The sequence below is a fragment of the Protopterus annectens genome, chromosome 4.part1 (assembly GCF_019279795.1).
Source record: "Protopterus annectens isolate FY-2018-M chromosome 4.part1, PAN1.0, whole genome shotgun sequence".
Classification (NCBI taxonomy): domain Eukaryota; kingdom Metazoa; phylum Chordata; order Ceratodontiformes; family Protopteridae; genus Protopterus; species Protopterus annectens.
Window position 1 is genome coordinate 920673703 of NC_056734.1, and position 26587 is coordinate 920700289.

The window sequence follows — 26587 nt, forward strand, 5'->3', positions numbered from 1 at the left end:
TTAAGGATTCATTTGATTAACCTGGTGAAGGACATGAGCAAAGCCATGCATTTTTCCATAGCTGCTGAAAGTAATGAAGAAGATACAGAGCAGTGTGTGCATGCTAAATGAAAGTATAAACATTACACAATGAAAAAACAACAGTAAGCCTTATAAGCACTACTTCTCTACATTTCAAAAAGAAGTTCCCCTGTCAGTATGGGCTGTAAATAAAAGCAGCACACACAGGAAACTGTTAGGCTTTCTGGAAGTGAGATGTACCCATCCCCCAGTGTACTGAAACCTGAGCTCAAATAGTCAGAGAAGCTTGAATGTAAATATTAGGATCACATGACCTGACAGCTAAACCAAAACAAAGGCAGTATCAGAAAATCTTGACACTCTCCCTTTAAGCATACCAATCCTGACTATATACAGCTTTTAACTGTAACAAGTAGTCTCAGTAAATGACACTTACACATCTGTGGGGTGCCCCCAGTCCTGCATTTCTCAATCCAATGGTTGATGGTATCCTCTTCCTCATCCTGAGGTCTCTGTAGGGGTTTCTACATTGTTCACCAGTGTGGGGGATACTAGTAGCACTAGTCAGAGCCCAGGCATGACTATTCTATGCCTTTGCCTTGTACTATGAGCCACAGTAGCCCTTCTGCAACAGCCTGGGCCCATGTTCATTGACTAGGAGTCCAACAAACACTTTGGACTCCTGGACACTACATTTTTGAGCATGGAACATCAAAAACTCTTCAGGAATGCCATCCATGCCTATCACAGATCGAGACCAATGTAGAATAATGTTGCCCACCAATTGCAGGTATCGCACTTACTAGGAGTGCACACTTTCTGGATTTGCAACATTTGAAAGTATTGTGCATCGCTTATCATCATGCAAGCACATTGCACGACAGTGTGCATTACCAGGAAATGTGTTTGTACAATGACCAATAGTATTAATGAAATACATCCGGCATATGTATATAGCTGTCCTGTGTGCTAAGTGGTTGGTCCATTCAAGTGGTTTATGCACTGCCACCTCAAGCACAAATGAAATACACATAGCCAAACCATTTGTGCTAAGCAGTGCATCTTGCAAACAGTGGCCAAAAAAAAAAAAAAAGAAAAGAAAAAAGTATAAAAATTTAAGAATTAGTTGAAATGCAGAAAATCAATTTATGACATACACAGTAGAAACCGTCATTACACATGAGATATGACTACATAGGTCTGGATCCCGACTCTCACTAGATTGCACTGTCACAAAACAGGAGGGGGGCTTATCCATCTATGCCCCACAGAAACCTTTGCAGCAAATACATGACGTAATTCATCATACAGCCAAGTTCAACAAATGTATACTGATATCCAGCCATGACCTGATATTTGTAAATGTATACTGTGTAACATATTTGGATGTGGTGCACTTACTGGTCGCACAACCTTCTATGATTATTCCTTGCAAGTATGTAGCTGTGTCCTACCTTTCTGTGTTTCTTGGTCATTTATCAGTTATATGACCAGTAATCAGAGACATGCAGTGTGCAAGCTAGTCTATATCATTTACCTTAAAATATGTGAGGATATTCACTGGGGACAATATGATACAATATGATATGCTTGCTCAGAGGTGACCTTTGCCGCTTGCTCAGAGGTGACCTTTGCCTAACATACAAGGCCATGTCAAACCCAGATTTGATGAATATGCTTCACCTCAAAAAATCTAGATCCGTCAGAGCCACAAGGGCGGGAGACTTAAACCTCGACACGGCTATTAATAGGATGTGCTGGAGGGATAGATTCATCACCCAAAGACTCCCTATGCTGTGGAATAAAATCCCGGTATATGTGAGGCAGAGCACCTCGCTGGCCTTGTTCAAGATAAATCTTGACCAATGGATGGGAGATCGCAGATATACCCCAGGGATTACCTCAGTGTCACTGCTTGGCAGAGGCACTGCAAAATAATGGGTATAGTTCCCCATACTAAAGGGGTGGCGTAAGCCACAAAACTATGGGCTAGGCTTGTAAATGCCCTCGGGCAGATAGCCTAGTATGAACCTATGAACCTATGAACCTATGCAGTTGCCATCAAATTAATCAAAGTTTGAATGCCACAAACATGCATAGACTGTTGTTTTGGGTGTGGGGAGCAAAGGTTGGTTCCTGTCATGGAACATGCAATGGTATAATGTTCTTTCAATGTGGGTGGACTCAGGTTGAGCTACTGTTATGGCACAAACAAGACTATGTTGCTCTTGTTGCTCTACTTGTTTTTTATCCTGCTGGTTTGATCTTGTGAGGTTGGTGAAACTGCAAACTTGCTATCTGTCTCATTACTTTCAAAATTCTCTGTTATGATTTCTCATTTCAATCACATGTTGCTAAACTGAGGGCATGCAGTGATCATCATTACTTTAGGGAGATATATTTCTGTGAATCGTTTAAGCTTGAGGTCTACTACTGATCTTTGAGACCTTAGGCCTACTACTTGTTAATGAACACATACAAGTCAAATATGTCTCTGTTGTCAAATGTGACATTAATTTCTGTGCAAACTCCCACCTTGCAGTTGCTTACTGTACCAAGTCATGAAATACAAAGACATGTCATAATATTGTTATACAATACAGTACATGTTCAGTACTTACCTTGTAAATACAGCAGTTGACATAGTGTTAGCTTAGGTCTGACTGTGTAGCAGGCAGTACACAGCCAATACAATGAAGATAAAGGCTGTGATTCTGTGTTGAGGCCATCATAGGTCTCAGGATTCCTGTATTGTGTCCCTGTCCACCCTGCAGCACTCTACAATATCACTACATACATGATATGGACAAATTAAATGTGGCCTGAAAACTCTTCTCTGTCTTGGCCTAGGCCTACTGGCCTACTGACAGAAGCAGTAGCAGCATTACCTGCAGCCTGTAGCACATACAAATGGGGTTAAGCAGCAACTCCTAACATTCTGCCTGTGTAGAAATTCTGTGCCTGTACTTCACTTCTTTTGAAATCCACAGGGAAAAAAAACAGCATAGAGTCTAAATGGTTGCTTTATAACTTCATGAATAGCTCCACCAGAGTTGATTAACATGTAATTCAGCTGTTTATGCTGTAATTAGCATCTCTGAAACACAGCTTAGACAGATGCAGTACATTAATAATCTACTGCGTTATAAAAAGGCAAATGTGCAGCTAGCCAAAATGATGGCCAGGATACTTGCTACATGTTCAGCAAAGCAAACTATTTTCCAAGCTATCTTTACAGAGGAGTATTGAACTCCAGCAAGTATGCTGTCATTTTTTTACTTACATAATGCATATGCTGGAATATATTTCTGAATAATATGAAGCAAAGCCTTTTACACTGGAATCTGTATGCATTAGTTAGAAATGTACTGATGGCATGGCCATGTTTCTCAAACCATTTCAGAGGTACAAATAATTGGCAATACATAAATATAGTAAGCTGTGTAACACATATGTACAAATCTTTCAGGGAGATGTTCTTTGAATGCATGTCTAGCATTTCCAATGTGTTTTATTTGGAAAAAAAATGGTTCATGTGCCTGTTCTTTAGTGGGTAGGGGAAGCAAAGAGAATTTACTGTTATATCACAAACTACAATGGACTGTTCTTTTGGAAGGTGTTTTTTATTTTAAAGCATTATTGCACATTGCTGTGCATCATGGCATATCACTCAGCAATGCTCAACAAACCCAATTACATGCATCTGTAGTTGAATGGAGTAAAATCTGTAAACCATATTAGACATATCCTTAGCACCTATCACACAGTCAGTGAAGTAGTAGGTATATGCAGCATCACTTACATCTGCCAGTTGCTAAAAACTCCTTAAAATACCCCTGTCAAAACTATGTGTAGCTCCACCTACTAATGTGGTAATTCTTACCCTTTTTTGTTCCCATAGTACTGTGTTCAAAGGCAGCTAGGAGGAGCAATTCCAAGTATTTTTTATAAAATAGAAATATAATGTGCATGGATATGTATTACTGTGCCACTGTTGCACTGCACTTAGCACTGTGCAAACATGTGCTTTCTCTGTTTGCAGTACATGTTGCATTGCTCAAATAGAAAATAAAAAAATAAAATAAAAATGTACATTCAAACTGGAACCTTAGTTTGAGAGACAGCCTTACAGAACTATCTGCAAATATATAGAGCTGAGTATATTTTTCTGTATTATTCTGTATTATAGAGCTAAATTGTTTGCTTAGATATCTGTTGTATATATATATATATATATATATATATATATATATATATATATATATATGAAGAGAGAGAACAGTTTATATTTTTTGGCTTTATAATTTGCACATTCCTCACATCTGTGCTGAAACTGTTTTTCCCCACCCCCCCCCTCATTTCCTGCTTTGTCTTCAGCTATATAATTGAGCTAGTGTTGTGTGTCCTGTTAAATAACAATCTGCATTCAAACTGGAACCTTAGTTTGAGAGACAGCCTTACAGAACTATCTGCAAATATATACAGCTGAGTATATTTTTCTTTATTATTCTGTATTACAAAGCTAAATCGTTTGCTTAGATATCTGTTGTATATATATATATATATATATATATATATATATATATATATATATAGTTATTTATTTATTTATAGAGAGCGAGAACAGTATATATTTTTTGGCTTTATAATTTGCACATTCCTCACATCTGTGTTGAAACTGGATTTCCCCACCCCTTCATTTCCTGCCTTGTCTTCAACTATATAATTGAGCTAGTGTTGTGTGTCCTGTTAATTAACAATCTGCATTCAAACTGGAACCTTAGTTTGAGAGACAGCCTTACAGAACTATCTGCAAATATATAGAGCTGAGTATATTTTTTTGTATTATTCTGTATTATAGAGCTAAATTGTTTGCTTAGATGTCTATTAAATATATATATATATATATATATATATATATATATATTTAGAGAGAGAGAACAGTATATATTTTTTGGCTTTATAATTTGCACATTCCTCACATCTGTGTTGAAACTGTTTTTCCACACCCCCCTCCCAGTTCTTGGTTGTAGTTTAAATTTGGTGGCTTTTGCAGTGCCCGCCCCACTGTAGATTTGATCTAAGACACTCCCCCAGGCCCATCTCTTTACCGCATTCTACCTAATAAACCCTTTCTGCGCTTGCTTTTAGTCCTTTTTAATTTAATTACATTTTTTCAAACTGTGTGTGGACTAATATTGCTACATATTCAAGTGTGCCAGCTTGCACTGCATGAGAATTGTATTTACTACTGCTTTTGCTACTTTTCTTTAACTTAGCCTACCTCGCTGCTGCTGTGCATCCGTGGCTGTGCTTTCCTAGCTGTACTAATTCTCCTGCCTTACCCAGTGTCTGTTTGCCTGGGTTGACATCTTCTACTACTATACTAGGGTACTTTCTGCCTACTACCCTTGGAAAACTCTGGACCTTGCATTCTTCTACAACACACTACCTCAAGATATCAAGAAACTAATTATCCTGCCTTACCCAGTGTCGGTTTGCCTGGGTTGACATCTTCTACTACTATACTAGGGTACTTTCTCCCTACTACCCTTGGAAAACTCTGGACCTTGCATTCTTCTAGAACCCACTACCTCAAGATATCAAGAAACTAATTATCCTGCCTTACCCAGTGTCTGTTTGCCTGGGTTGACATCTTCTACTACTATACTAGGGTACTTTCTGCCTACTACCCTTGGAAAACTCTGGACCTTGCATTCTTCTACAACCCACTACCTCAAGATATCAAGAAACTAATTCTCCTGCCTTACCCAGTGTCTGTTTGCCTGGGTTGACATCTTCTACTACTATACTAGGGTACTTTCTGCCTACTACCCTTGGAAAACTCTGGACCTTGCATTCTTCTACAACCCACTACCTCAAGATATCAAGAAACTAATTCTCCTGCCTTACCCAGTGTCTGTTTGCCTGGGTTGACATCTTCTACTACTATACTAGGGTACTTTCTGCCTACTACCCTTGGAAAACTCTGGACCTTGCATTCTTCTACAACCCACTATTTCAAGATATCAAGAAAGTATGTCTACTTAATGGATTGTAGTTTGACCATTTTAACCCTGTGAAGCTTCTGTTTGCTCCCAGCTAAGCTTGCCAGCAGCAGCCCCCCCTTACTCTGTTTTAACCTTCCTTTCTCTTACCTTAGCGTTTTACTTAGCTTGTACTCTCCCTCTCTGTAGTGTACATTTTCTGCCCCAGAACCTCTGTGACTCTTCACGGTACCTCTGCTCTTTGCCCACTAGGTGTCACTCTGTCCACATCTAGACTTACAGTACTGGTTTATTCCCCTACCTTATTCTTCCTTTTTTCACCTTTCTCACTCCTATCCCTTTCCTTCTTTGTAGTTCTCTGTGACCCACTCCTCCTTACGCTACCTATCTCAAACCTTGTATCAACTAGCTTTTTCTGATACTTTTTCCTTCCTCTCTGGACTCTGTGCTCTGACCTTTTGCTCTGCCTCTACTTTGTATCTCCTTTCACACCCCTACAGCTCCTCCTACTATTCATTCCTTCTTTCTTTTTGCCTTATACCTATAACTCCACCTCTCCTACCCTTTCTTCTACCATTACTTTATAACTACCCATACCTCATTTCTTGTAAATATGACTCCACACTTACCTACCATATTGATATTCTTAGCATTACTCTCTATCTCCCTTTACTCAACTTACCTTCTCACCTTCATCGAACACCCACTTAAAAACCAGCCAGACTATACAAAAAAACATACATCTATTATCCACACTTCTCTTACCTCATTCTTAAATTCTACTTCCACCCCTAGCTATCTCCTTCCTAAATTCCATAGGCACTCTCACCTCACCTATGCCTTACCCTCTGATAAAAAAATGAAACAACTAACCCTTCTTAAAAGCAACTTCACATCCAGACCTAATACTCCTACCTTACAAGACTGTGACATTCACCCCAACCCTGGCCCTGTATATCCCTCCCCTCAAGTATCTAGGTCTAACTTCAATAACACCTTACTCATAGGACTTCTAAACATACGAAGTGTAAACAACAAAGTACCCTACTTACATGCCCTCTTAGATACTCACCACTTTGATATTCTCTGCCTCTCAGAGACTTGGCTAAAGCCAGCCACTAAAGACACAGAGATTATACCCCAAGGCTATAATTTATATAGGCTTGATCATTCTAAATGTAAGGGTGGTGGAGTGGCAATTCTATTTAAGAACCATCTTAGCATCTCCATCCTCCCAGCCTGCCCAACCCAGGATGGTAGAGCTGAAGCCATCATCACTAAACTCCAATTAAATGCACAAAAAGCCCTTTACATCATCTGTATGTATATACCACCAGGCAACAATATACCTATCTTAGAAGGCTTTCTCAGTTGGGTTTCCACTAATTACCCCCAAGAAACTATAATTCTGGGTGACTTTAATATAGACTGGAATACTATTAATAGTGAAAATCCCTCCTGTCACATAAACCTACATGGTTTTACTCAATCCATTACCACTGCTACAAGGCTTAATAAACCAAGTAAGAAAGAGTATCTTAGACTGGATACTCATAAACAAAGTCAATATCACATACAAAGTAGGAACTATGCCTGATGACCTCAGTGACCACTGCCTAACCTATATCTCCAGAGAAAAGACTGACTATCAAAACCTCCCTAACATTAGAATAATACACTCTACCAAACACTTTAAAACTGACCTATTTCAAAATGATCTCAAAACATGCAACTGGAACCTCTTGAAATCACTTCCTCTTAATGAAGCAGTATCATTCTTTAACTCGACCTTTCTTTCCATTTTGGATAAACATGCCCCTGAACGCTCTATAAGAATGAAGTCTATTACAGCCCCATGGCTCTCAAAGGAAACAAAGAAATTAATTCATACTAAAAATAAAGTTTGGGCCAAATGGAGATACCATAGAATCAGCTCTGATTTTTTTCATTTTCGCCAACTTAGAAATCTTACAAAAAAAGCTATAATCTCTGACAAAAAAAACTTCTACTGTGAACTTCAAGAAACCCATTTCAATAAACCCAAACAATTCTGGTCTTCATTCAACAAACTCCTATCACCTGGAACAGCAAAGACTCCCTCCCCTCTAAACGCAGACCCAGATACCCCTAACCATACTGCAAACACTTTCAACTCCTTTTTTATAGAAACCATTCAATCTCTTGCTAGACAACTGAACACCAATAACTTTTACCCTCCAAATAATCTAGATGACTCCTCCCACAACTTCTCTCTTCATCCCATCTCTACCTCTTTCATCTACAAGCTTATTCTCAAACTGAAACCTTGCACCCCCTCTGCTGACAAGCTCCCTTCTCTCTTTCTTCAAAAGGCAGCTAAACAGATTGCATACCCAATAACTATAGTCATAAATAGGACTATCCAAGAGGGAACCATACCTGATATTTGGAAAGTCTCTCACATTATCCCACTACACAAAGGCGGTAACTCTATTGACTACTCTAACTTTAGACCTATTGCTCTTCTCTCACCTTTAGCTAAGATTATGGAGAAATGTATTCATCAGCAACTTGTACAGTATCTCTCTTTACACAACATTATAGCTAACTGTCAACATGGCTTTAGACCTCACCATAGCACCTCCACTGCCCTCCTTTCCTTTGTTGATACCATCAACAACTATCGTAACTCCAATCTTTTCTCCTCTGCTCTATTTATTGACCTCTCTAAAGCTTTCGACATGGTGAACCACTCTTCTCTTAACATCCTTGCATCCCTCTCATTTGATAACCTGGCTATTAAATGGTTTACTTCTTATCTAAGCAACAGACAATAAGCCGTTCTTTGGGACAATCATATCTCTTCCTTATTGCCTGTTTCTATTGGAGTCCCGCAGGGCTCCATTCTTGGGCCACTTCTCTTCTCCCTTTACATAAACGATCTTAACACTGTAATCCCTCAAGCTACCCGCATCCAATACACTGACGACTCCACTATTATTTGTTCAGTATCTACCTCTTCAGAGCTAGTCTCAGTAACTCAAACTACCTTCAACACAGTAGAAACTTGGTTCACTAGACGGTACCTCCTTCTCAATGCTAAAAAAACTAAACTTCTCTTTTTCACTCCTACCACTTGAGCCTCCCCAATAAACTTCAACATCTTGTCAAACGACACCACTGTCATCTCTCCAGACTCGACAACTAAACTGCTAGGAATAACCATTGATAACAATTTCACTTTTGATCAACACATCAATAACATCATCAAAGCAGTTAACAAAAAAATAGGATCTTTATACCGTATTAAACCATTTTTTACACCATCTACCAGAGCTACTATCACCCACTCCCATCTGATTTCTACTCTCTTTTACGCCTCACCTATCTTCACTAACCTTAAGAAGGCTAACCTAAATAAACTAGCAACTTGCTACAATAGCATTGCCCGCTTTGCCACCGGTAACCCTTTCAGAACCCATCACTGTCATAACCTGAAACTCGTAGGCTGGCTAGAGCTACAAAACTGTCTTATGATCTCACAACTTACTATTGCCCACAAGATACTTTACCAGCCTGATAACACCCCTATACTTTCTCAACTTTTAATCCCTTATAACAATCTTACCTCCCTTCGATCTTCTTCTAAACTCATGACCAAATCTGTAAAGTCCCATAACTTAGCTGGTGACTCTCTTTTCACTAATACTGTAGGTAGGACATGGAATCTTCTACCCACAGATATTACTCTAATCGCTTCCTTACCACTCTTCAAAACAAAAAAATCAAACTGTACTTCCAAAATCACTGGCTTTGTTCTTGTAGGACTCCAGACTAACCTTCTTCATCCCCCCTTACTCTACTTTAACTATACACTGTGCTTATTAGCTAGGCATATACCTACTTTTTCTCTTGCCCTGTTTCTCCCCTTTTTGCTCTGACTCACTCCTCTTTGTCTCCCCTGCCCTCTTTTCCATCTTCTTACTTCTTCTCCCTACTAGACTATTGTTTCTCACTCTTCTCCTATCTTGTATTACTACTATAATCCCTTCTAATCTCTTCTTATACTTTATCATTTTTCTCTCCAAATTGTTGAAACTAACTTGCTTATCTTTAGCATTTTAATTGTGATGCTTCTACTGACCTAGTATATTTTTTGTGTGTGGCTTATGTATATGTTGTTCTTATTACTAAATGTATATTCTTATTGTACTTAAATTTTTTTTTATTAATATGTCTCTTTGTATTGATTTATGTGTGGAGCTTTTCTCCCCGGGTCTCTACTGAAAATGGACATATATCCAGCTAGACTAGCCCGGTTAACAAATGTATAATAAATAAATAAATAAATAAATTTTCTGAAAAAAAAAAATCATCTGCTTTTACTGTACTTGTGTTTCTTCCTACTTTATTTTGCTTTTGCGTCATCTTAAAAGTACTCAATTGTATTTATTACTGCTTGGTGTAACTCATTCTAAGCCTTTTAGTTTCAACACTTGGGCTTCAGACCAGTTGTTTTACATTGAGAGGGTTTGTGGTCTGCACTGTAGTGGCAGAACAGGTAGCTTACATCCTTCTAAGTTGGGAACTGCTGATTGAGGGCTCAGTGTCTGTTATTCTAAAAGTGTATTAATTCTGGTTTACGCACTTGGGCTTTCAGGCCAGTTATTTTACATAAAGAGGGTTCGTGATCTGCACTCTTGCAGGAGGAGAGGCTGGACTCTGCCCTTCTGAGCTGGGAATTTCTGGTTAAAGGCTTATAATGCATGCATATCTGAACTGCTTCTTACTGAAATTGGTACACCTTGTTTGCTGTAGCATAGACTAGATCCAGGCCTGCTGAATCTAGCTTTGTTTGTATAACTTGAGCACTAATCCAGGCATTCTTTAAAGTATCCAATTGTATTTATTACTGCTTGGTAGTAACTTGATTAAAGTGTAGCTATCATTCTAAGTCTTTTGGATTAAGCACTTGGGCTTCAGACCAGTTGTTTTACATTAGGAAGGTTTGTGGCATGCACTGTGGTGGCAGGACAGGTAGCTTTCATCCTTCAAAGTTGGAAACTGCTGATTGAGAGCTCAGTGTCTGTTATTCCTAAAGTGTATTAGTTCTGGTTTATGCACTTGGGCTTCAGGCCAGTTATTTTACATTAAGAAGGTTCATGGTCTGCACTCTTGTGGGAGGAGAGGCTGGACTCTGCCCTTCTGAGCTGGGAATTTCTGGTTAAAGGTTTATAGTGCCTGCATATTTGAACTGTTTCTTACTGAAATTGGTACACCTTGTTTGCTGTAGCATAGACTAGATCCAGGCATGCTGAATCTAGCTTTGTTTGTATGCTTGTTGTTTGTTTGCTTGTTATTTCCCTGGAATGTTAATTCCACCTAAAACGCGGCTTCTCAGCGCTTCTGTGGATCCCTAGTGATATCTGCATTGCTTACTGTACTTATTTCCTTGTTTCACTTGAAAGAAAGTTACTGTTTGTTGTTTTTGCATTTAAGTTACCTGTAACACATTGCACTTAAGTTACCTGGCACTTGCTCACTAAAGCAATTATATAAGTCAGCGCTAAAAATTAAAAGCACTACACCCTCACTCCCCATTGGCCCTTGTTTTCAATTATAAAGGAATTCCCAATATTATTCTAGCATGTCCAAAGGTCAGTTGTCAATCTCCTCTCCGGTCCAGCTGGTGAATCTGGGAATCTTGAGGCAATGTTACAACTGCCTCATGTACACAGATAGCCCTCTCCTCCTCCCAACAAATTCCAACACATGTGAGAGATGCAACCATATAGCCAAACTGGAGGCTAAGCTCTCTCAACTCAGCACTGGCATAACCAGTCAGGAGGAGAAGGAAACCACACTCACTACGATTCCAGTCTCACATAGATCTACCACGACAGCAAACCAAACACATAATCACACAAAAACATACTCGGAAGCTCTAAATAAAGATCTGCCTAAGCAGCAGAGACCTCCAAAGCAGACACCCAAGCAACCGCTATCCCAAAACAAAACACGTGCAACACATATCTCACAAAGCCAGTGTGCCAAACAGTCACAGCCCTTAAGGCTAAACAACACACCTGATACACTTGTAATAGGTGACTCTATCGTCAGGCACAATGACGTCCCGCTCACCAGGCTGAACAAGGAGAAGGTCACATTGAGCAGCCTGTCGGGCGCTAGGATCCGCCACATAACACAAGCACTCAGGTCACTCCAAGGCAAGTACAAATATGACTGTCATTGTCCATGCTGGTGTGAATGACCTGAGACGTACCTCCCTGGACTACATGAAAAGAGACATAGAGGAGCTCTCTGAGCATGTAGCCCAGGCCGGTATGACCCTGACCTTGAGTAGCATCTTACCCTCACCAAGAATGATGCCACAATATGAAGACAAGATGATCAATTTCAACAATTGGCTTAAGTACTGGTGTCATTCAAAGGGGATCCAATGCCTGTCAGCCTGGGATGATATGCTCGACAAGCCACGATGCTTTGCTAGGGATGGCTTGCACCTGTCACCCCTGGGCTTTTGGATATTGGCAAAGGCTCTTGCTACCCCTATAGTGCCTTTTTTAGGCAAGGCTCAAAAGACAAACCCACCTCCATAGGTATCACAAGGGATAAGAAACTGAGTAATGCTACTCAACGCCAGAAGTCTAAACCTCAAGATGCATGCACTTGAAACTCTCCTAAGCATGGAGAACATCAATATCTGTGCAGTAACAGAAACCTGGTTCAGGGCTCCTGAGAGCACCCCAGCACTACCAGGTTATACCTCATACCATGCTTTTCGGCCCCAAAACTTGGACCGAACCACAAAAGGAAGGGGGAGTATCAATATTCATCAAAGATACCCACACCTCCAGGTTGGTGGCAAAGCACGAAGCATCAGAGACTATCCATGTGCAACTAACAGTGGGTAAAACTGCCTTCCAGTTTATAGTCTGCTACAGACCACCCTCCCAAACCCAGGAACCCCACACGGCCTTCCTGAGAACACTGGAAAATATGAAGGTCTCTCCAAACACCATTATATTGGGCGACGTCAACTACCCAAACATAGACTGGGAGCATTACTCTAGCTCCAACACCCTAGCCCAAAGGTTCCTAGAATTCATAAACTCAAATGCTATGGAACAACTTGTTACCACTCCCACAAGAGGGGAAAACATACTGAACCTGATCATCACCAACATGGGGACTCTATGCTCCAGACCAGAAGTGTATCCCTCACTGGTAAGATCAGACCATAAACTGATCTCACTGGATATTCACATCCCAACCCCTCCCCCTGCCCAGAAAACCACAGTGAAAAACTTCTCTAAAGCAAATTTCACACTCCTCAAAACCAAGGTGGAATCCTTCAAAGCCCCCGGGCCTGTGGAAAATACGGCCCAGACCACAGAATCCTTTATAAATGCATTCTATGAACACCTTCAGGAATGCATGGATCATGCAGTCCCAAATAAAACCAAGACCCAATCCTCCAAAGAAAGACATCCTGTCTGGTGGACCCCAGCCATAAACAAACTATACAATAGAAGGAGGAAGCTACTACATGATAGAGCAAAATCCCAAAAAAGGGAAGGCATCTCTGATCAGTATTGGCAAAAAACTAAGGGCACTCATAAAATTGTCTAAAGCCAGCTTCGAGAGAAAAATTGCACAGGACACTAAGGGATAATCACAAGGCTTTCTTTAGTTATGTTACGAACCTGGGTGGGAATTCCCAGATATGCTCAGAATTAGTCCATAATGACAAAAAATACACCGAACCCACAGACATTGCCAACATCCTAGCTGACAGGTTCAGCGCAACCCCCCCCCTTCCCCACCAAAAGGGCAAATATCTATCCCAGCAGAGTGCTGCCCCCCTGACATCTCAGATGCTCAGGTAAGAGCCGCCCTCTCCAAAGCAAAAAAACACAGCATCAATGGGACCAGACGGTGTCCCGGGCTGCGTCCTACATGGACTCCAAGAAGAGCTTAACCCAAACATAAAACTACTGTTCAATCTCAGCCTTACTACAGGACATGTACCCAAAGAGTGGCGTACAGCAACAGTGGTCCCTCTCCACAAAGGTGGTGCCTCAACAGACCCTGGAAACTATCACCCCATAAGCCTGACTAGCTTGGTCTGCAAAGCTATGAAAAGGATCATCATGGACCTCATAAATAAAGATATTGGGGACCTACAGACACTGGATCCTACCCAGTTTGGCTTTAAGGGCAGATCCTGCCTCTTAAACCTGGTCGACTTCTTTGAAACAGTCCCCAAGGCCATTGATGAAGGGAAGGTGGTCCACACAGCCCTACCTGGACCTCGCAAAAGCCTTCGATACAATACCCCACTCAGGCATTATAGATGAGCTCACCAGCTTAAATATAAACCCCTATGTCACTAGATGGGTTGCAAACTGGCTCAAGGACAGAACCCACATGGTTAGAATTGCTGGAGCCATGTCAGACTCCAGACCAGTTACAAGTGGCATCCCACAAGGTTCAGTCCTGGGACCGCTCTTGTTCTGTATATATTTCTCGGAGGTACAGGCCAACACAGAAGGACTGTGACTGACCAAGTTCACAGATGACTGCAAACTGGTGCCATAATCGACTCTCCAGCTGACACAATCATCCTCCAAAAGGGCCTCATAGAAACAGACAACTGGTGCCAGAGCCATGGCCTCAAGCTAAACACCAAAAAGTGTATAGTCGTCCCCTTTGGCAAAAACAAAGTGCCCACAAATTACCACATAGGTGGTAATCCATTAAGTACAGAAGAAGTAATTAGGGACCTGGGGACCCAAGTTGATAGCAATCTCTCATTTGACAACCACGTGGCCAAAGTGGTTAGAAAAACATTTTATATAGCCCACCTAATCATGAAGGGATTCACATCTAGATTAGGGGAGGTCATCGTGCCTCTTTACTCATCCCTCATCAGGCCCATAATCGAGTACAATGCCCCTTTTGGGATGTACCTTACCAAACACCTGCAGCAACTGGAAAGACCCCAAAAGTACCTCACCAAGAGGATCAAAGGGCTCAAACAGATGCCATATGCTGCCCGGTTAAAGAAATTCCAGCTCTACTCAGTGACATACTGCCTGCTCAGAGGCGACCTGTGCCTGACGTATAAAGCCATGTCCAACCTGGAATTAAGGGACATGCTGCACCTCAAAAAATCCAAATCCCATCGAGCTAGATGCTCGAGAGACTTGAACCTCAGCACTGAAATAAATGGGACATGCTGGAGGGACAGATTCATAACCCAGAGGCTCCCTTCACTCTGGAATAAAATCCCAGTCCAGGTTAGGCAGAGTCCCTCATTGACTCTCAAGAGGAATCTTGATGAGTGGATGGGAGATCGTAGGTTTACCCCGGGTATCACTTCTGTGTCACTGTTAGACAGAGGCACAGTATACTAACCTCAAAAAAGGGCATAGCAAAATTAATTTAAAATGGGTGGCGAAAGCCAAACATACTCTGGCTAGGCTTATAAATGCCCTAGGGCAGATAGCCTAGTATGAACCTATGAACCTATTAAAGTGCAAAAAGGGAGAAATACATATGGTGTCACACAAACCTAACATCAGATTATCATGGTGTGATCTTTGAGGTGCATTATAGCTGTTGACTGGCATATCTTGTAAGACATATATTATAAGTGGGGGATATGGCCCAGTTCACATCACTTGCACAGAGTGTCGTGTGTTGGTCATTACAGACAGGAGTCACAAACTAATGATACACCCCGCAGTTTCCCAATTCCCAAGCCTTACTACAGTATTCAGTAGACAGTAGTGACAATTGCATACTCTCAGCTATTTACATATCCAGTCACAATATATGCCCCAGTTAAAATGAACATTTCTACAACAGAAATGTAAACATAGTAAGCAATAACCTAGCTATACACCCTCAGCATTAGACATTGATTTTTGTTATCCCTGAATCACAATGGTGGGACACAGGGGTCTGGCACAGTTATCATCAATTGCAAATGGTGGTGTGGGTGGGTCCTAGACTGACCCAAAAGGTTACTCAGTGTGTGTGTGAATAAGAAGGCACACATTTGCATCAGTATAAAAAAGGGAAGATACAGAAAGTGAATGCCTGCTGTGTTTGTGTGTCCTCCATGTGAAATTGGTGCGTGAGTATGTGCATGGACACAGCCAAGAGGAGTGATAGCTCTGCGTCTTGGTCTGATGGACAGGTGTGAGCTGTGCATGGTAGAGTTTGCAGTTCATCGTTGTCCCTGACTGCGCGACCTTGCTCTGCCAGCAGTTGCACTGGCACATTGATGTCCAGAACCATGCTTAGATGCACTGTTGCTATGTGACCACTGTCTGCTGGATCTGCTCTGTTCCTGAGAATGTCCAGGGCTATGACCCCATGGCCTGAGAAACCAGTAGAAGTACTGCCACTATGGGAGCATGATCTGGAACTGCCATATTGGCTGACAGCAGGTGATGTTGCTGTCCTATGCCCACAGGGATGCTGTTCCCCTCCCTGCTGACCTTTCATCACAGACACTGCTCATTACAGCATGTCATGTATGCACTCCATGGCATCAGCATCATGGGGGGCATTGGCACATATCAAGCTGTGCCACATCCATCCTCCTAAACATTTGACTGGACAAATGATGGAAATGTGCCAGTGCCTCCGTGATGGCCCTAAACATTTACCGAGTGGCATGGAAAGTGACACCTGCTCCAGGTGGTGGAGGAACAGAAGGCCTCCTCCGAACACCACTATCACTCCTCCTTTGTGGCACCTTGTCCACACTTTGGCTACAGTCATACTATGCAGGCACTGAAGCCACAGTAGCCACACTCCCCTGATCAATGTCCTTGCCTTGAACCTGTCCAAAATCTGTGGGCTCATTGGACTTGTTAGGCATAGGCCTACTCGTTGTATCAAACGTCAATGTAGGGGATAGCTGAATGACAACCTCTGTGTCAGATTTAACTTCTGCCCACCCAGACTGTGCCTCACTTTGGCCATCATCATCATCAGACTTGGATGACATACTGACATCAGGTGGCAAAGTGCCCACAGTTCCACTGTCAGAAACACATGCAAGAAAAATACAGAAACACAGGAATAGCTTAGTTCAGAAATGCTACACTGGAATGGTTTACCTTCATAAACTTGAATCACAGTGGTTCAAGTGCTCATATGAGTGACTCAAAATCACGAAACTGAAAACGTCGACAGTCCATAATATTCATAAAAACAGCAAATCGAAAAGCAGATTCACAGTTTTTCGAACATTAATGTCGAACAAAAAAAAACAAAGTGTAAAGCAGGGGAGCAAGCCATCCTGCATCCCCCATGTGGGGGGATATGCCTCACACCCCCCTACTTCATTATTCTAAGTCTGAGATCACACTACAGTGAGGAAAGGAACCATTTCCCGATCCCCACTATAGTGCACTCTGCCCTAGAATGTTGAATGTGCAATGAGTGAATCTCACTGTGTATTCGCTCATTGAACATTCAAACCTTTTTCCGTTCTGCGTTTGCAAACTTTGCAAACTGCCTTTCGGAAAATTGCTGTTCGCCCTTCTGCAATACGCACATGTAAAGGTAAATGCACTGGAATATATGATAACAAAGTAACAATGCTGCCAGTATTACTGAAAGCTGAGAATAATGGAAACCATCATTTAAATGCAAATTACACTTTACAATATTGCTTTATATTGATCCCAAATACTGAAATGACAGTATTTCACTTAGCAGATGCAGGCGGTAAGTGTGCCTGTAGGCCAAATGGACCTGGAAGAAGTGAAGCAAGAGGTAAGGCCAACAACAACACAATTAACAGTAACACCGGGTCTACTACATTGTCCCCTGAATAGCAGAAATCAACAGTTACCCAAGAACATGGTTTACTATCACAAGCTAAGCTTTTCCCTGTAGCAATTTTCTAACTACCAAAACAAAAACCAGATGTGCCAAAAATAACCACTTCATTTAAATGCCTTGACCTGTACATCACTATTCAACTGTTCAGATAACTAGGCTTACGTGGAAGATCCTCCTGTGATGTGGTTGCGGAGGCAGGTCTTGCTGCATTGATGATTGACCTGAAAGAAAGTAAGAAAGAGGTAAGGCCAGTAAAACCACACTCAACACTAATGGAGGTAGTAACAAATTTGCACATTAAAAGCTGCCAACACACATGGTATACAATAACATGGCTGACAACTACAGTCTAAGTGTATAACAGTAGCAATCTGCAATCCCCACAAACAGCTGCATGTGACACACACTTAACTTATTCATTTATCTTCTAGTAATATACAACACTATTCAACAGTACACATATCAAGGCCTACCTGTAAGATCCTCCTGGGATTTTGGCACACTGGCACCCACATCAAGGACATGCTGCACATTTGTGTCTTGGGACCTCTGGCTGCTCCTGAGATCAGAAAGGAACTGCTCACTGGGTGGTCAGTGGTTGTTGCATAGCAGGGCATCCACCTGTGCCCTTGAAGTCATGGCCTACTGCAACAGCTCTTTGCCTGGCAGCTATCATGTCAGTGGCCCTGTGGTGTACATCGCCATATGCTCATCTGTGGCCACCCACAGCATTTACATTGGCAAGTACTACTTGCTATAATACCATTTGATGGATACTATCCCACCCGCCCCTTTGGAGTAGAAACCCATCATGGATGTATAGGTCATATACTATGGCCTGGTTTTCCCCCATCAGTAAATGGTGGGTATCTGGGATTCACACATCTGGATGCCATAGCTGTACTTGTCCTGAAATAAGACGGATGCAGATTATATATAAGTGTCACATAACTACAACATAACTGTTTATAGATGCAACATAGAAGGTAGAAAGTCAGTATTACTCAATGGAGAAACATACAGCAGTCAATATATGGGAACTGGTAACAGGCAGGATGTAAAACAAGGGAATCAACTATTGAAGCATATTCTTTTTACTGCCATAACACTACCTCACCTTAACTATCATCCCCACAAAGGTACCGGCAATTACCACTGTCGTGCAACATTACATCTTAGAATTGCTACAAGTACTGTTGATGTGCTTGTCCATGAAATATTTTTAGGCATTTCCCACACAGCAGTCTAACCCATGTATTTACCTGTCTTGACAATCATGAGTAACTGTACAATAGCGTGACAAACTGGGCCATGCTAGCATTAGACTTGTAAGTCATACATAAAGATAACATTAGAGAACACTGTGCTTCAGAGAATTTTGAAATACAGTCCAGCAAATGCTATATGCAGGTGACAAAAATTAAGCATACCTTGTGAGAATGATGACTCCTCTCTAGAGAAAGCTTGAAGATGCTGGTTGGAAATACTGCTGGTTCACAATGTTTGAAACATATAGAACTAACAAGAATTTGACCACCTATGGGGTTGACTTTATATAGCTTGTAAATTAGTAATGGATTGCAGTTGTGAGTGATTACTGTTTTGGAGGGGAAAATCACAACTGCACTGCAGTCTGCCCTACATCCACTGGGTATTATTTTCAATCAACACAGTTGTTAGATCTAAGATTTGAAGTGTAACTCAGGAGCAGATTACTCCTAGAGGGATAACAACATCATTTTAGGTTGGGTATGTCATAGCATCCTTTTCAGCCTTTCAAATACATGCCTTTGTAGTCCCCATTATGTAATGTTTTGTCTATTTGAATGCAGCAGTGTGCAAACAGGACAACTGCAACCTACCTGTTGTCCCACTTCACATTGTAGACCCTATCACTTATAGCAGTTGACATGGGGAAGCAGATATTGATTTAATGACTGTTTGAAGTATGATACAGTAATATGTTGGAACTATGTGAGGTATATATGTACATATAACACAGTTTTTCACATATCTGTGTACTATAGTCCTGCAAGTATTCTACTATCTGGACTGCCATTGTCCCCACATTTTAATAACAGACATATATAATGGTCTACATATACAATATCCTAGATATTGACACTGGATTCTGATTACAAACTGAAATATTACTCATATATGTTCACTTTACATTCTAAAAGCCATGGATAGATATTTTTTGGCAATGATCCCCCTGCATATTCATGGCCTACTGTAAAACATGACACCCAACAGCAGGTGTCAGAATGTAATAATCCAAATTTGTATGTCCCCATATCAACTGTGTGCACTGCTATATCTTACAGCACTGTAGTGAAATATAAACAAGACACCAATACAAGTGTAAAACTAGCATTTGCATTAACCTTACCAGAGACATGCTGTACCTCTAAATAACACAGTCCTTTCTCATCCACATATCTTGGAGATTGAAAACCATACCATGAGGTATGTGGATAGATTAAAACCCAGGTCAGTGCAATATGTGTGATACAGGATGAGGTCATGAATGGATGGTCTCCAGCACATTGTCTGAACATGCAATTGTGTGGTTAATACATTTGCAAGAGTATCATACAGCTGATGATATCAGCAGACTGTATATAGGGCCAAATACATGTCTTACATGCAGTAGTTAAATGCTCTATGTATTGTTACAAAACAGCTGTCTTACACACACAGTTGACTGTAATGGGAATAAAACTCCTACCTAAGTACAGATGCTATAGAACACAACAAAGTACAGAAGTGCCACAGCTTAAGTCCAGCTTGGAGTGTGTCTGACAACACTTTATAGGTGATGACATCAGCAGTGTCTCTTAGAGAGGACAAGGATAAACCATGCTGTTGTAAAATGTTCTAGCTAATTCTAAGTAGCAGCTCACTCTCATAAACACAGTTGACTACTACAGTGGAATTAGAACTTCTACTTATCTAAATGCAGAGACTAGAGAACACAGCAAAGTACACAAGCACCCCAGCTCAAATCCAGCTTTGAGCATGTCTGGCAACACTTTTTAGGCTATAAAATCAGCAGTGACTCTTAAAGAGAGGACAAGAGTAAACCATGCTGTTGTAAAATGCTCACTCTAATTCAAAGTAGCAGCTCACTCTCATGCCCACACAAACACACAGTTGACTGCAGTGGGATTACCAGCTATTCAAGTGCAGAGACAACAGCACACAGCAAAGTACACAAGCACAACAGCTCAAGTCCAGTGTGGAGTGTGTCTGATAACACTTTATATGCAATGACATCAGCAGTGTCTCTTAAAGAGAGGACAATGGTAAACCATGCTGTTGTAAAATGCTGTAAGTAATTCTAAGTAGCAGTTCATTCTTACACACAGGTGACTGCAGTGGGAATACAACTCCTACCTGTCTGAGGTACATGGACTTCAGAACACAGTACTTAACACAAGTGGCACACCCCAAGTCAGATTTCTATAGGAGTGTAAGTAAACATATAGTAGGTGACATCATCAGGCCATGCGAGGGAGAACAGTTTGGTAGGTCTATATGAAGTAGATGTGTTAGCGTGTGGAAGTATCAAAACAGTGGGAAACCATGGCCTTAGTGAAGTAACTGTAGGATACCTAGTGTATTCCGCTGATAGACACATGTACAGTTGACTGCTGTGGGAATAGAACTCCTACCTATCTAAGTGCATGGACTATAGAACACAGTGTGTAATGCAAGCACCATGACACAAGTATGATTTATACAAGACTGCAGGTGTACTTATAGTATATGATATCAACAGCCCGTGTAGTGAACAAAAGCTTATGGGTCCTGCCTAGGCACATGGCCTCATAAAATTATATGAGGCTATTAACCTAATAGCAGTATTCTATTAACCCTATTAGTATAGCAAAAGGAGTATGCTTATTGACCATACTTGGATGGGTGTGAGCACCACGTGGACCTGTCCATGTGGGAGCACACCACAGTAAATATTACAATTAGTAGCATGACTGATGCAAAAAAGGAATGAGTCCCCAGTGTTGTACTGATTTGTTTATGGGGGAGTCAGAAAATGGGCAACATATTGATGTATTATAACTATATAAGACATGCTTACATCTGGACCTTATTGTGTAATGTTTCCAATGTAATATCCAATATAGCTCAACAATGAAGCATCATATATATAGTCCTATAGTGCATCCTCACAGCAGGTTTGTGCGATGGTGAGCAAAGTATACATGCATGAGAATTACACCTTTTTGCACGAAGGTAAGCAGTGCACAAATGCAAGCTGCAGTACTCCTGTCTACCTGCTGAGTCTGTACTCCTGATTTTTGCAGTGACCAAGGGAAATAATTGAATATATCCAGTTTCTATTTTTGGCAGTCTGCATCCTAGGTGGTCTTGTTTGTTCAGTTTTAGCAATGTAACACTTCGTGCAAAACAGATGAGCAGAGCCAAACATGACATATTTTGTTTTCTGCTACAGACAAGGCAATGGCTTTGTTCTTATCATAAAACAACATGTGTCATGTTTGACTCTGCTCAATTTAGCCAGAACTGACATGTACTAGTAATGGGCATGGACATCTCTTGCATTCCTTATCCCATAAGTAAGGGAAAGGTAAACAGAGAAAAGAAGTGAAATGCGTAAAAGCTAGGCATGTTAGCCACAGTAGAAAATGAAAGTGCACATCACAAATGTCTACATAAAGTGACATTTGAACCCGCACACCAATGGACCTTCAGAACACAGGATGGATGCCTTATTCTTCATTGCCACAGAAATAGCTATGCAAAACCCTAGTACAAGCATTATTCACACAATGAAGAACAACATAACGTAGACTGCTATCACAGATGAGTTACTCGTATGGGTCAAATAAGGGAACCCTGCTGTTTTGTGTAGGGAGTGAGGCAAACCTCATTTACTGTTATATGTTGAAGAAGCTTAGCCTGTTGTTAGTTTGGTGATCACAGCTGATGTTCTGGCATGGCACAATAAAATATATGTTATTCTCTCAGTGTTACTTGTTACTCTCCTTGTTCTGCATTCTGCCTGTAGTTTGATCTTGGGACTGTTTTTGAAGTCAGAGTCTGCAATGTCTATCATTACTTTACAACTGCTGTGTGTAATGCTTTACCTTTGAAAATGTATGGTGCTACACTGAGGGCATACAGTGTCCCTCATTATCTTTGAGAGAGATGACTGTGTGAATCTGTAATGGGTGAGACATACTACTTAGTAATGGGAACATGTAAGTGAATATATTTGCTCTGCTGCAACGTTACAGCTATTTCTGTGGACATTCAACAATATTTACCTAATTACTGTAGGAAGGTAAACAAATCAATAATATGCCATAATATCATTAAACAATCAGCCCAGGTTCAGGATTCTACCTCTTAGAGCATGAAACGTGGACAAATCCATAAATAAAAGTGGGACAAAACAACTAAAATAGAAACACTTGTTAAATACAAACTAAGAACATAGATAGAATAACAGGTTTTGCATTAGCATGAAATTTCTGAAGGATATAAAATCTGAAACTCAGTTGTGTGTCATTATTTTATAACTTTAATCTTTAATGATTTGTCAGTAATCTTCCAAAACATCACACATCTTTATGAAAAATGGACCAAAAATATAAGGCCAGATTCTGGACATAGTGTGACATTCTGTCCAGTTGAGGGGAATGTTTGTGAGGTATCTTGCAATTGCAGCAGTTGACAATAGTTTTAGTTCAGGGCTGACTCAGTGTGATGCAAGCAGTACACAATCAGTACATGTGGATGTAACGGCTGTGTGAGTTGCCTGGCATAAATTTGACTACACATGCATGTGAGTAGGAGAAAGAGATTAGGCCCCTAGATGTTCAGTGACAGTGCTCTATGTTGTCTCTTTGAAAAATCAAGGCCATAGTAGGCATGGATAGCTCTTTTACATGCAAGTAAAGTAATTGCTCTGCTGTCAGATGTTATGATACTTTATGGACAAATACAATTACATTTACTTGATTACTGTACCAAGTTAAGATAGTCACATATATGGCATATTATTATTACAGAATACAGTGTACGGTCAGAACTTACCTTGTAATTGCAGCAGTTGACAGTTTGAGTTCAGGACTAATTTTGTCTGATACAAGCACTACACAGCAATTACATGGGGAGGTAAAGGTTGTATGATTCGTCTGGCATCAATTTCCATCTATGTATGTGAGTCAGAGAATGGTATTAGACACCTAGGTGGTCAGTGAATGTTCTATGCAATGTCTCTTAGCCAAAGCAAGGGCATACTGTGCATGTCCAGTTCTGCCTCTGTGCACAGCAGCTTGTGGTTCCCCCTCCAAATCTTCCTGTGACTGTGCCTGTGATGCAGTAGGCACTGGTGGAGGGATGTGCATCCCTTCCCTTTGCTGATCCTGCTGCAGCTGTTTTCAGAGGATCAGATTGTGTAACACAGCACATACTGTGAAGATGTTTGTATATGTGCATGGATCATACTGAAAGGCTCCACTAGATGTATCTAGGCACCTGAACCGTGACTTCAGCAGCCCAAACACATGGTCTGTGATGTTTCTAGTTTGAGCATGTGCCTCATTATAGCATTCTTCTGTGGGTGTGTGCACTTCTGATGGGTGTCATCAGCCATGGTTTCAGTGGATAGCCAGCCTCCCCCAGTAAATGTCCCTGTGGGATGTCCCCCCAAGCAAACATTTGGTACAGCTGTGATGTATGTCAGATATGGGAGTCATGATAACTAACAGGGTTGCCAGCACACACATTCAAGATAATTCCCTGGGCATCACACATGACTTGGCAGATGATGGACAGGAACCCGTTGCAGTTATAGTAGATTCTACCCTGCTCACCAGGTGGTGCCTTGATGTGTACATGATTGTAGTCTACAGCACCCAGTACTGCAGGGTAGTGCACTACTCAGTAGAAGTGGACCATATTGCTCACCCTCTCCGCAGACCTATGAGGGAAACATATATGCTCAGTGACATGCATGAGCATGGCATCCAGGAATTTGTGTAAGATCCTGGATGCTGATTCCTGCGACACACCCATCATATCCCCAGTTGGTCTTTGAACGGTACCTGCAGATAATATATTAAGAGCTACACATACCTTAGTTTTCACTGGGATGTGTTCCCCTCATTTGTTTCTGGCTCTGAGTTGAGGGTGGCAGAGGTCACAGAGTTCTTGTAATGTGTTCATGTCCACCCTGTAGCACTCTACAATCTACATGTCATGTAGCATGTAAAATGTTAGCCTGGGACTGAACAGTCTTTTTCTCCTCCTCAGCTGAGGCCTATTGTCATCAGCAACAGCAGCCTCAGCTTCAGCCTGTAGCACATACATATGGATTAAAGCTGCAGCAGCCCCTAGCATTGTCTCAGGTTAAAAGTTCCTTGACTCCACTATACTAGTATTGCAACAGAAGGAAAAACAGACTTGAGTCTACATGGCTGTGTTATAACCTGTGGAGTAGTACTATGCTAAAAATCACCTGTTTCTGCTCTAATTAGCACCTATGAAACACAGCTGGTACTTATTTGCAAGTGTAGTTTCCGTCATTGCTGCATGTAGCACCACTGTGGAACCCTGAGCAACCCTGTGTGCCCCTGCATGCACCAATGGCTGGAACCCTCCACCATCTATACTTCAGCCCAACTATATACACACGATGGTATAGAAATAGCTACATATCAGTTAGACAGACACCTGCTATGTATTCCTCATTTTCCCATGATAATGTTAAGTGCTACAGCACAAAAGCACTGTAGAAATCCCTACACAAAGTGGTCTGCCCTACACGGTTACACTTTTTAGTGATTCAGTAAATCAAAGGTATGTGGACTCAGTTGCATAATAACCATGTACATGTGTAGTAGCCATGTAGGCAGGAGAACTGCAGGGGAGAGGTATGCATACACAAAATGGACAACCATTTTTCTTTATATTTTACTGTCTTCCACAATCTGCATACTCAATATGCCTACATTACAGTCTCAGTGCTGTTTTTTATGCCATTTTATATTTAGGATGCACACATTACTTATGGGTATAGTGGTATGGGGGGGTGCAAGGCTTCCATTTATGATATGACATTTGGTAATTATTGTTAACACTGTTATTCACCCTTTTTACAACAAGAATGATGAAATATAGGGTTCCTATCAGCAGACCGAAGACGCATGTTTTCGAATGCGTCTTGGTCGAACTGACAAAACCAAAACTGCAAAATATTGAAGCAGTATGTAAGCAAATTCTTTTCCTGGGAAAGAATTTGCTTGGCCGCTTTGGTACTTTGCCGTTTTTGGCACTGTAGTGCATCTCAGAGTTGGTATATATAAGTAAAGGGGGTGTGGGGGGCACAGCCCCCCCACGTCAGGGGGTGTGTGGGGCGAAGCCCCCCACTTAATCTCATGTTTTAATGTGCTTTCTTTTTTTTTTGTTGGAACAGTGATTTTTTTTCCCTTGGAAAAAAATCGCTGTTCTGACAGTTCGGTTTTGTAAGCTTTCGCTTACATGGGGTCGATTAATCATCGTTCGCTTACCTAAGCGTTCGGTGATCTAATATAGACCCGAAATATATACTAATGTGTGTGTACTAACAATATATGCAATTTAGATTTTTGATTAGATTGAGAGTCATTGTACTTTTGTTGATGGAGGGAGGTCTGACA